The 12,500-nt window shown below is 51.6% G+C and overlaps 1 pseudogene across 2 annotated transcripts in view; it reads left to right on the top strand.

Moving 5' to 3' along the window:
• Positions 1-7,799, top strand: part of LOC144481787 (perforin-1 pseudogene) — a 47,253-nt pseudogene extending 39,454 nt beyond the window's left edge. For both annotated transcript variants that reach the window (XR_013495777.1, XR_013495776.1), the window contains exon 2: positions 4,752-7,799. The product of XR_013495777.1 is annotated as a perforin-1 pseudogene, transcript variant X2 (transcript). The remainder of the gene's footprint in view (positions 1-4,751) is intronic.
• Positions 7,800-12,500: the final 4,701 nt, after the last annotated feature.

Genomic DNA, 12,500 nt, shown 5'->3' with positions numbered 1-12,500 from the left:
TGTTTGATGGGGACAGTGTCGACGGAGCTTTTCTCTGTATCTAACCCCGTGCTGTCCCTGTCTGGGAGTGTTTGATGGGGACAGTGTAGAGGGAGCTTTACTCTGTATCTAACCCCGTGCTGTACCTGTCCTGGGAGTGTTTGATGGGGACAATGGAGAGGGAGCTTTACTCTGTATCTAACCCCGTGCTGTCCCTGTCCTGGGAGTGTTTGATGGGGACAGTGTGGAGGGAGCTTTACTCTGTATCTAACCCCGTGCTGTACCTGTCCTGGGAGTGTTTGATGGGGGACAGTGTAGAGGGAGTTTTACTCTGTATCTAACCCCGTGCTGTACCTGTCCTGGGAGTGTTTGATGGGGGACAGTGTAGAGGGAGTTTTACTCTGTATCTAACCCCGTGCTGTACCTGTCCTGGGAGTGTTTGATGGGGGACAGTGCAGAGGGAGCTTTACTCTGTATCTTACCCCGTGCTGGACCTGTCCTGGGAGTGTTTGATGGGGGACAGTGTAGAGGGAGTTTTACTCTGTATCTAACCCCGTGCTGTACCTGTCCTGGGAGTGTTTGATGGGGACAGTGTAGAGAGAGCTTTACTCTGTATCTAACCCCGTGCTGTACCTGTCCTGGGAGTGTTTGATGGGGACAGTGTAGAGGGAGCTTTACTCTGTATCTAACCCCGTGCTGTACCTGTCCTGGGAGTGTTTGATGGGGGACAGTGTAGAGGGAGCTTTACTCTGTATCTAACCCCGTGCTGTACCTGTCCTGGGAGTGTTTGATGGGGGACATTGTAGAAGGAGCTTTACTCTGTATCTAACCCCGTGCTGTACCTGTCCTGGGAGTGTTTGATGGGGGACAGTGTAGAAGGAGCTTTACTCTGTATCTAAACCCGTGCTGTACCTGTCCTGGGAGTGTTTGATGGGAACAGTGTAGAGGGAGGTTTACTCTGTATCTAACCCCATGTTGTACCTGTCCTCGGAGTGTTTGATGGGGACAGTGCAGTGGGAGTTTTACTCTGAATCTAACCCCTTGGTGTAATTTTCCTGGGAGTGTTTGATGGGGAGTGTAGAGGGAGCTTTACTCTGTATCTAACCCCGTGCTGTACCTGTCCTGGGAGTGTTTGATGGGGGACAGTGTAGAGGGAGCTTTACTCTGTATCTAACCCCGTGCTGTACCTGTCCTGGGAGTGTTTGATGGGGGACAGTGTAGAGGGAGCTTTACTCTGTTTCGAACCCCGTGCTGTACCTGTCCTGGGAGTGTTTGATGGGGTTAGTGTAGAGGGAGCTTTACTCTGTATCTAACCCCGTGCTTTCCCTGTCCTGGGAGTGTTTGATGGGGGGACAGTGTAGAGGGAGCTTTACTCTGTATCTAACCCCGTGCTGTACCTGTCCTGGGAGTGTTTGATGGGGACAGTGTAGAGGGAGCTTTACTCTGTATCTAACCCCGTGCTGTACCTGTCCTGGGAGTGTTTGATGGGGGGACAGTGTAGAGGGAGCTTTACTCTGTTTCTAACCCCGTGCTGTACCTGTCCTGGGAGTGTTTGATGGGGTTAGTGTAGAGGGAGCTTTACTCTGTATCTAACCCCGTGCTGTACCTGTCCTGGGAGTGTTTGATGGGGGACAGTGTAGAGGGAGCTTTACTCTGTATCTAACCCTATGCTGTACCTGTCCTGGGAGTGTTTGATGGGGGACAGTGTAGAGGGAGCTTTACTCTGTATCTCACCCCGTGCTGTACCTGTCCTGGGAGTGTTTGATGGGGGACAGTGTAGAGGGAGCTTTACTCTGTATCTAACCCCGTGCTGTACCTGTCCTGGGAGTGTTTGATGGGGAGGGTGCAGAGGGAGCTTTACTCTGTATCTAACCCCGTGCTGTACCTGTCCTGGGAGTGTTTGATGGGGGACAGTGTAGAGGGAGCTTTACTCTGTATCTTACCCCGTGCTGTACCTGTCCTGGGAGTGTTTGATGGGGAGGGTGCAGAGGGAGCTTTACTCTGTATCTAACCCCGTGCTGTACCTGTCCTGGGAGTGTTTGATGGGGACAGTGTGGAGGGAGTTTTACTCTGTATCTAACCCCGTGTTGTACCTGTCCTGGGAGTGTTTGATGGGGACAGTGTAGAGGGAGCTTTACTCTGTATCTAACCCCGTGCTGTACCTGTCCTGGGAGTGTTTGATGGGGACAGTGCAGAGGGAGCTTTACTCTGTATCTAACCCCGTGCTGTACCTGTCCTGGGAGTGTTTGATGGGGGACAGTGTAGAGGGAGCTTTACTCTGTATCTAACCCCGTGCTGTACCTGTCCTGGGAGTGTTTGATGGGGGACAGTGTAGAGGTAGCTTTACTCTGTGTCTAACCCCGTGCTGTTGTTTTCAGGGTTCAATTCCATTTGCTGGTGATCTGACCAGCCATTCCTCTATCATCCTCTAATCTGAGAGTTTCCTCCTCCCTATTTACCGCTCCGCCAATTTCCGTGTCATCTGCAAACTTACTATTCCCCCCTTCCACAGCAGATTCAGGCGTAGATCATTCATTCTGTCTCTCCTCTTCTCAGACATAAGACATAAGAAATAGGAGCAGGAGTAGGCCATCCAGCCCCTCGAGCCTGCCCCGCCATTCAATAAGATCATGGCTGATCTGACGTGGATCAGTACCACTTACCCGCCTGATCCCCATAACCCTTAATTCCCTTACCGCTCAGGAATCCATCCATCCGCGCTTTAAACATATTCAGCGAGGTAGCCTCCACCACCTCAGTGGGCAGAGAATTCCAGAGATTCACCACCCTCTGGGAGAAGAAGTTCCTCCTCAACTCTGTCTTAAACCGACCCCCCTTTATTTTGAGGCTGTGTCCTCTAGTTTTAACTTCCTTACTAAGTGGAAAGAATCTCTCCGCCTCCACCCTATCCAGCCCCCGCATTATCTTATAAGTCTCCATAAGATCCCCCCTCATCCTTCTAAACTCCAACGAGTACAAACCCAATCTCCTCAGCCTCTCCTCATAATCCAAACCCCTCATCTCCGGTATCAACCTGGTGAACCTTCTCTGCACTCCCTCCAATGCCAATATATCCTTCCTCATATCAGGGGACCAACACTGCACACAGTATTCCAGCTGCGGCCTCACCAATGCCCTGTACAGGTGCATCAAGACATCCCTGCTTTTATATTCTATCCCCCTCGCAATATAGGCCAACATCCCATTTGCCTTCTTGATCACCTGTTGTACCTGCAGACTGGGCTTTTGCGTCTCATGCACAAGGACCCCCAGGTCCCTTTGCACGGTAGCATGTTTTAATTTGTTTCCATTGAGATAGTAATCCCATTTGTTATTATTTCCTCCAAAGTGTATAACCTCGCATTTCTCAACGTTATACTCCATTTGCCATATCCTCGCCCACTCACTCAGCCTGTCCAAATCTCTCTGCAGATCTTCTCCGTCCTCCACACGATTCACTTTTCCACTTATCTTTGTGTCGTCTGCAAACTTCGTTACCCTACACTCCGTCCCCTCCTCCAGATCATCTATATAAATGGTAAACAGTTGCGGCCCGAGTACCGATCCCTGCGGCACGCCACTAGTTACCTTCCTCCAACCGGAAAAACACCCATTTATTCCGACTCTTTGCTTCCTGTCGGATAGCCAGTCCCCAATCCACTTTAACACACTACCCCCAACTCCGTGTGCCCTAATCTTCTTCAGCAGCCTTTTATGGGGCACCTTATCAAACGCCTTTTGGAAATCCAAAAACACCGCATCCACCGGTTCTCCTCCATCAACCGCCCTCGTCACATCTTCATAAAAATCCAACATGTTCGTCAAGCACGACTTTCCCCTCATGAATCCATGCTGCGTCTGATTGATCGAACCATTTCTATCCAGATGCCCTGCTATCTCCTCTTTAATAATGGATTCCAGCATTTTCCCTACTACAGACGTTAAGCTGACCGGCCTATAGTTACCCGCCTTTTGTCTCCTTCCTTTTTTAAACAGCGGCGTAACATTAGCCGTTTTCCAATCAACCGGCACTACCCCAGAATGCAACGAGTTTTGATAAATAATCACTAACGCATCCACTATTACCTCTGACATTTCTTTCAATACCCTGGGATGCATTCCATCCGGACCCGGGGACTTGTCCACCTTCAGTCCCATTAGTCTACCCAGCACTGCCTCTCTGGTAACATTAATCGTATTAAGTATTTCTCCTGCTGCCAACCCTCTATCGTTAATATTTGGCAAACTATTTGTGTCCTCCACCGTGAAGACCGACACAAAAAACTTATTTAAAGACTCAGCCATATCCTCATTTCCCACTATTAACTCCCCCCTCTCGTCCTCCAAGGGTCCAACATTCACTCTAGCCACTCTATTCCTTTTTATATATTTATAAAAACTTTTACTATCATTTTTTATATTAATTGCTACCTCAGACCTTTTTATATTAATTATTCTACCTCAGACCTTTCATCTGCTGTTGCTGGGAGCTTTTGCAAGGCCAAACAGATGGCTGTACCACCTTGCTTCTGCATCTTTGTTCCGCTGACGCCCTCTACAACTGCAATTTGCAACGCCAGAGAGTGTCAGCGTGCCGGCTTTGTGTCGGGGGCCCACCCTGGTGGGGGAAGCATGATGACCATACTTTACCAACATATTAAAAAGCTTTGCAGCTCATAAAACTGTCAATCCAACAAATTTAGAAATCCACTTCACAGCTGTGCAAACAACCTCTGCAGGGACGAATCCACTTAACCTTCTTTCCTTTGCAGATTGCTGCTGCTGTGCCAGCTGGAGCTGCCATCATGTTGTGTCGACGGCGAGCCACCCTCCTCTTCTTCCTCTGCACCTTCCAGGACGCCCTCGGCGACTGCAACGTTGGCACCGTCAGCGAGTGCCGCGACGCTGAATTTGTGCCCGGGGCCGGCCTGGTGGGGGAGGGCTACGACGTGGTGACCCTGCAGAACAAGGGGGCCTTCGTGATCGACGTCAACAGCTGGCGTAACCCCGACGGCACCTGCACCCTCTGCCAGAACGAGCTCCTTTCCAATGTCCGCCAGAGGTTGCCCCTCTCGCTGGTGGACTGGAGGGTCCAGCAGTCCTGCAAGCGCTCGCTGTCCAGCCGCCTATTCCGCTCCGCGGCGGAGCTGGGCAAGTCCGCCACCTCGACGATCTCCAACGATTGGCGCGCCGACCTCCAGGTGACGCCCAAGCCTGGCGTCAACACCAACCTAATGTTGGCAGGCTCCAAATCCAAGGTGATGGCTTTCGGCGCCACCCGCACCAAGTCGGACCACTACAGCTTCACCAGCCACGAGTTCCACTGCCGCTACTACCGGTGTCGGGTGAAGGACCAACCCCTCCTGTCCCCCCAGTTTGCCCTCTCGCTGGCCAGCCTGCCCAACATCTCCCACGCGGGCACCCAGTACCACTACCAGAAGTTGGTGAGCAATTACGGCACCCACTTCATCAAGTCGGTGGAGCTGGGCGGCCGCTTCCGCGACGTGACGGCTATTCGCACCTGCGAGGCGGCGTCCCAGGGCTACACCTCCGAGGAGGTGAAGGACTGCCTGGAGGTGGAGGCCGGTGCCCAGGTGGGCATAATGGCCAAGGGCTCAGCTAAATCCAAACAGTGCAAAAAGTTGGCAAGCGCCATGCAGTACAATGACAGCTTCCACCAGGCCTTCAGCGACCGGGACATTGACGTGACGGGGGGCGATGCCCGCCAAGGGGTGGACCTCTTCTTCTCAGAGGATGGCACGGCCTTCACCCGCTGGGCGGACAGCCTGCCCAGGAACCCGGGCATGGTGAGCTACGCCCTGGCCCCTCTGCACCACCTCCTGCCTTACGGGGACCCCCGGCACGCCAACCTGCGGCGCTACATCAGCGACTACATCAAGGCCAACGGCCTGACCCGGCGCTGCGACGGGGCCAGCGAATGCCCGGCTGGGTCTCAACACGACCCGTCCGACTCCTGCTCCTGCCTGTGCCACGAGGGCGCCTGGGTGACCCGGCAGTGCTGCTCCACCGAGAAGGGCCTAGGCGTCCTGCGGGTGACGGTCAGGCAAGGCCGCAACCTCTGGGGCGACCTCACCTCGGCCACCGACGGCTACGTGGTCGTCAAGTGCGGCCAGGCGAAGGATCAGACCCCGGTGCGCCACAACGACAACAACCCCACCTGGAACGTCACCCTGAACCTGGGCGTCGTGAAGGCCCAGTCAGGCCACCAACTGATCGTTGAGGTCTGGGACCGCAACAAGGTCTTCAAGGACAGGTTGCTGGGCTCCTGCCAGCGACCCCTGACCTCCGGTAACCACAGCGACATCTTCTACCTCAAATACGGCAGTGTGACCTTTGACATGTCCTTCACCTGCGGCCCCCACCTCAGGGGTGCCTCCTGCCAAAACTACGCCCCCTCGCCCGACGGTCCCGCCTTCACCACCTACCTGAGGGCCACCAATGCCACCCCCGTCTTCCCCGCGGCCTCTCCCGCTCAAGACCCAGTCCTCGCTGTCATATTCCCCTAACCTTTACCCTTTCACCCCATTTTCCCATCTCTCTTTCGCCCTCTCATTTGCCCCCAGCCCCGCTCCAATTCCTGTCAACAAAGAACAAAGAACAAAGAACAATACAGCACAGGAACAGGCCCTTCGGCCCTCCAAGCCCGCGCCGCTCCCTGGTCCAGGATTGAATCCTGAATCCAGGATCCCCGCCCAATTTTCCAGCCTATCTACATACCAATATCCTATCCACCGAGCTGTCCCTCACAGCTACGATGCTTTGTTCATTACAACCTATTAACTTACCCCCACCCCCCCATTCCAGACCATGTGATCTCCAGGGAGAGGCGAAAACCCAGAGTGAAAAACCCCAGGGCCAATATGGGGGAAAAAAATCTGGGAAATTCCTCTCCGACCCCCTGAGGCGATCGAAACGAGTCCAGGAGATCACAATGGCCCCGATCGGAAAATGCTTCCCAACCCTAGTCATTTCCACTTCCACGAACACCATATGAATTCCCTGCCCCCGAGACAGGTTCCCAACTATCCGCAGTCTCGCTCTGTACTGGCACCAGCAAGATGATCATAGAATGAAGCCTTGAAACGAGAAACCAGGAACAATTAGCCCGCGCCGCTCCCTGGTCCAAACTAGACCACTCTTTTGTATCCCTCCATTCCCACTCCGTTCATATAGCTGTCTAGATAAGTCTTAAACGTTCCCAGTGTGTCCGCCTCCACCACCTTGCCCGGCAACACATTCCAGGCCCCCACGACCCTCTGTGTAAAATACATCCTTCTGATATCTGTGTTAAACCTCCCCCCCTTCACCTTGAACCTATGACCCCTCGTGAACGTCACCACCGACCCGGGGAAAAGCTTCCCACTGTTCACCCTATCTATGCCTTTCATAATTTTATACACCTCTATTAAGTCTCCCCTCATCCTCCGTCTTTCCAAGGAGAATAACCCCAGTTTCCCCAATCTCTCCTCATAACCAAGCCCCTCCATACCAGGCAACATCCTGGTAATACCAGGCAACATCCTGTCCTGCCAATCTCTCCCCAAAGGCGGTAGGACGTCCCACTCTCAATGGGCCATTCAACTCAGGCCCCCTCAATTGCGCCACGCCACACTCGACAGGGCGGTCACCTGCCAGAGTGAAAGCCTCCCCGTACGTTTCTGCACCCTCGCCGGGCAAGGTTTGGTCTCATGGTTACAGTTCAAATGGGGCTTGACGTCGCGCCGCCCGCCATCGATGAAAACCATGCTGATTTGCGCTTGCATCCATGTAATCTTACCTTTCCTCAATAAATCTGATTGAACCGTATTTAGCCTGCACTGTGCGATCGGTCTGCTTGTTGTGGTGGGTTTCCCGCGGTCATGCAGTGCAGGAGGAGGCCATTCGGCCCATCGGGCCCACGCCGACAACAATCCTACCCAGGCCTTATCCCCGTAACCAGGTGTCGGGAGGAATGTGTCTCCCTCCATGGGGGAGCTGGGTAAGGTGTATTATTCTCGGCCTCCAGTGGAAGGTTTGATGCAGGGCGTACCAGGACGTGAAGCGTGAGACTCAGTGCTCCGAGGTAGCGGGACTCCGGATGAGCTGAACGAGTCAGGCCAACCATGTTCGATTCCCGGAAAGCCAGTTGCTGGCGGATAACAGGGCGAGGAATTTCTCCTGCCGGAGAGTGGTGAATGTGTGGAACTCTTTGCCGCAGAAGGCTGTGGAGGTCGGGCCATTGAGTGTCTTTAAGACAGAGATAGATCGGTTCTTGATTAATAAGGGGATCGGGGGTTATGAGGGCCAATCCTTGCAGTGTCATATTTATTTCCCATAAGACATAGGAGCAGAATGAGGCCACTCGGCCCATCGAGTCTGCTCCGCCATTCAATCATGGTTGGTATGTTTCTCATCCCCATTCTCCTACCTTTTCCCCATAACCCCTGATCCCCTTATTAATCAAGAACCGATCTATCTCTGTCTTAAAGACACTCAATGACCCGACCTCCACAGCCTTCTGCGGCAAAGAGTTCCACACATTCACCACTCTCTGGCTGAAGAAATTCCTCCTCATCTCTGTTTTAAAGGATCGTCCCTTCAGCCTGAGGTTGTGTGCCCTCTGGTTCTAGTTTTTTCGACTAGTGGGAATATCCTCTCCACGTCCACTCTATCCGGGCCTCGCGGTATCCTGTAAGTTTCAATAAGATCCCCCCTCATCCTTCTAAACTCCAATGAGTACAGACCCAGAGTCCTCAACCGTTCCTCATCCGACAAGCTCTTCATTCCAGGGATCATTCTTGTGAACCTCCTCTGGACCCTTTCCAAGGCCCAGCACATCCTTCCTTAGATACGGGGCCCAAAACTGCTCACAATATTCCAAATGGTGTCTGACCAGAGCCTTATACAGCCTCAGAAGTCCATCCCTGCTCTTGTATTCCAAGTAAGAAGTTTAACAACACCAGGTTAAAGTCCAACAGGTTTATTTGGTAGCAAAAGCCACACAAGCTTTCGAGGCTCTGAGCCCCTAAACTTGTATTCCAAGTTTAAGTTCCCAAGTTAAACATGACAAGCGTACACCTCCGAACTCATCCTCACCACGGTTTCAATAAGTCATTCTTCATGTGTCGGTCAATGAAGTCGCACAGGATCCCCACATTCTGCAAACAATTAGTTAGAAAATAAGATGTTCTGTATTAGTCAGAGAGACTCAGATCCAAGGGCGGAGCGTCAGAGCAGGAGCCCCAGACCGAGCTGTGATACACCCGGAAAGGATGCTTTCTATGGGGCATCTGTAAAAGTTGGTGAGAGTCGTAGCTGACATGCCAAATTTCCTTCGCCTCCTGAGAAAGTAGAGACGTTGGTGGGGCTTTCTTAACTAGAGAGTCGGCGTGGGGGGGACCAGGACAGGTTGTTGGGGATCTGGACACCTTGAAGCTCTCTCGACCATTTCTACTTCGTCCCCGTTGATGTAGACAGGGGAATGTTCTCCTTTACGCTTCCTGAAGTCGATGATTATTGTTATGAAGTGGAGGCGGTTCCCTCCCACCCCCCCCCCACTCTGAGAACTAACACCTAATCATTCAGAGAGGAGCCCCTCCCTTCATAACCTGTTAAAGTGCGTGTGAGAGCGGGGGGAATATCCGCCCTTCAGCAACTTCTAGTGGCTAAATCAAAATAACTCCCTGAGACTCTCTCTGTAAAAGCAACAAGTAACACTTTATTTATCTAACTATTAGTGAACAGGTTAACTAAACTATTAACAAACCCAATAAAACACGATTCTAATGGTGTGTTGTTCAGATAAATACAATTCCCACTCATTCACAAAATAATAGAATTTAATCACTCTCGAAATTACAACCAGGTTTTGTGTCTTCTAGAATATTCGGGGCCTTTTCTGTTGATTCTTCCGTCTGGAAATTTTTTCTTCTTTCCGACCTTTTATATCAAGGTGGTACTCCTGGATGAGTACATGGGACTTAATAGGATGGAGGGTTATAGGTAGGCCTAAAAGGTAGGGATATGTTCGGCACAACTTGTGGGGCCGAAGGGCCTGTTTTGCGCTGTAGTTTTTCTATGTTTCTATATAAATAAAGCTGTGGGGGCTGGCAGTTCTCTCTCTCTCTTGCTCCCTGGAGCTGAACAGTTGTTACTCTGGCAGGAGGCAGTTGCTCTCTGCTTTTGTCCCACTGCCCCCCTTCTTTTATCTTAGAATCTTAGAATCCCTACAGTACAGAAAGAGGCCATTCGGCCCATCGGGTCTGCACCGACCACAATCCCACCCAGGCCCTACCCCCACATCCCCACATATTTACCCACTAATCCCTCTAACCTACGCATCCCAGGACACTAAGGGCAATTTTTAACCTGGCCAATCAACCTAACCCGCACATCTTTGGACTGTGGGAGGAAACCGGAGCACCCGGAGGAAACCCACGCAGACACGGGGGGAGAATGTGCAAACTCCACACAGACAGTGCCCCAAGCCGGGAATCGAACCCAGGTCTCTGGAGCTGTGAAGCAGCAACGCTAACCCACTGTGCTACCGTGCCGCCCCTGTGATGACTTATCAATATCCCCCCACATTATGATTGCCAACAACATCGGATTCAAATTTAATAGGTTCTTGGTATCCTGATTCAAATTTGATTGGCTGTATTCTCAAATGCCTGAAAGCTTGTCACCTTGGTAACCCTGCTACTTTGCCGCCTGACACAAATGTTTCATTCTGGGCACTCTGTAGACTTGCATTATTTTTTAAGTCCAGAAAACAAACACCACCTTTTAACAGACAAATCTACAAATATCAAGCTCGCAACACTATCTCCTTCATTTTGTTGACATTGAGAGAGAGATTACTGTCCTTGCACCGGTTCATCAGATTCTCGATATCTTAATCTCAGATAAATGATTTGGAGGAAAATGTGGCTGGTCTGATTAGTAAGTTCGCAGACGACACAAGAATTGGTGGAGTTGCGGATAGTGAAGAGGATTGTCGGAGGATACAGCAGGATGTAGAGCGGTTGGAGACTTGGGCGGAGAGATGGCAGATGGAGTTTAATTCGGACAAGTGCGAGATAATGTATTTTGGACAGTCCAATGCATGTAGTAACTATACAGTAAATGGCAGAACACTGAAGAGTATTGATAGGCAGAGGGATCTGGGCGTACAGGTACACAGGTCACTGAAAGTGGCAACGCAGGTGGAGAAGGTAGTCAAGAAGGCATACGGCATGCTTGCCTTCATCGGCCAGGGCATTGAGTTTAAAAATTGGCAAGTCACGTTGTAGCTTTATAGAACCTTAGTGAGGCCGCACTTGGAATATAGTGTTCAATTCTGGTCGCCGCACTACCAGAAGGATGTGGAGGCTTTGGCGAGGGTTACAGAAAAGATTTACCAGGATGTTGCCTGGTATGGAGGGCATTAGCTATGAGGAGAGGTTGGAGAAACTTGGTTTGTTCTCACTGGAGCGACGGAGGTTGAGGGGAGACCTGATAGAAGTCTACAAGATTATGAGGGACAGAGTGGATAGTCAGAAGCTTTTTCCCCCAGGGTGGAAGAGTCAGTTACTCGGGGGGCACAGGTTTAAGGGGCAAGGTTTAAAGGAGATGTACGAGGCAGATTTTTCACACAGAGGGTGGTGGGTGCCTGGAACCCGCTGCCCGGGGAGGGAGTGGAAGCGGATACGATAGCAACATTTAAGGGGCAACTAGACGAATACGTGAATAGGATGGGAATGGAAGGATTCCGACTCTGTAAGTGCGTACGGTTTGAGTTTAGGCAGGGCAGCACGGTCAGCACAGGCTTGGAGGGCCGAAGGGCCTGTTCCTGCGCTGTACTGTTCTTTGTTCTTTGCTCTTTGTTCTTTGCTGTGCTCCGTCTCATCATTGTTTGAGATCCAACCCACTGCAGGTGACACGGTGGCACAGCGGGTTAGCACTGCTGCCTCACAGCGCCAGGGACCCGGGTTCGATTCCCGGCTCGGATCACTGTCTGTGTGGAGTCTGCACGTCCTCCCCGTGTCTGCGTGGGTTTCCTCCGGGTGCTCCGGTTTCCTCCCACAGTCTGAAAGACATGCAGGTTAGGTGGATTGGCCGTGCTAGATTGTCCCTTAGTGTCCAAAGATGTGTAGGTTAGGTGGATTGGCCGTGCTAAATTGCCCCTTAGTGTCCAAAGATGTGCAGGTTAGGTGGATTGGCCATGCTAAATTGTCCCTTAGTGTCCAAAGATGTTCAGGTTAGGTGGATTGGCCATGCTAAATTGTCCCTTCGTGTCCCAAGATGTGCAGGTTAGGTGGATTGGCCATGCTAAATTGCCCATTAGTGTCCAAAGATGTGCAGGTTAGGTGGATTGGCCATGCTAAATTGTCCCTTAGTGTCCAAAGATGTGCAGGTTAGGTGGATTGGCCATGCTAAATTGCCTCTTAGTGTCCAAAGATGTGCAGGTTAGGTGGATTGGCCGTGCTAAATTGTCCCTTAGTGTCCAAAGATGTGCAGGTTAGGTGGATTGGCCATGCTAA

Source organism: Mustelus asterias, chromosome 32 (genome assembly GCF_964213995.1).
Source record: "Mustelus asterias chromosome 32, sMusAst1.hap1.1, whole genome shotgun sequence".
Taxonomy (NCBI): domain Eukaryota; kingdom Metazoa; phylum Chordata; class Chondrichthyes; order Carcharhiniformes; family Triakidae; genus Mustelus; species Mustelus asterias.
The sequence above is the reverse complement of the archived record's forward strand: the minus strand, read 5'-3'. Positions and strand labels throughout refer to the sequence as shown.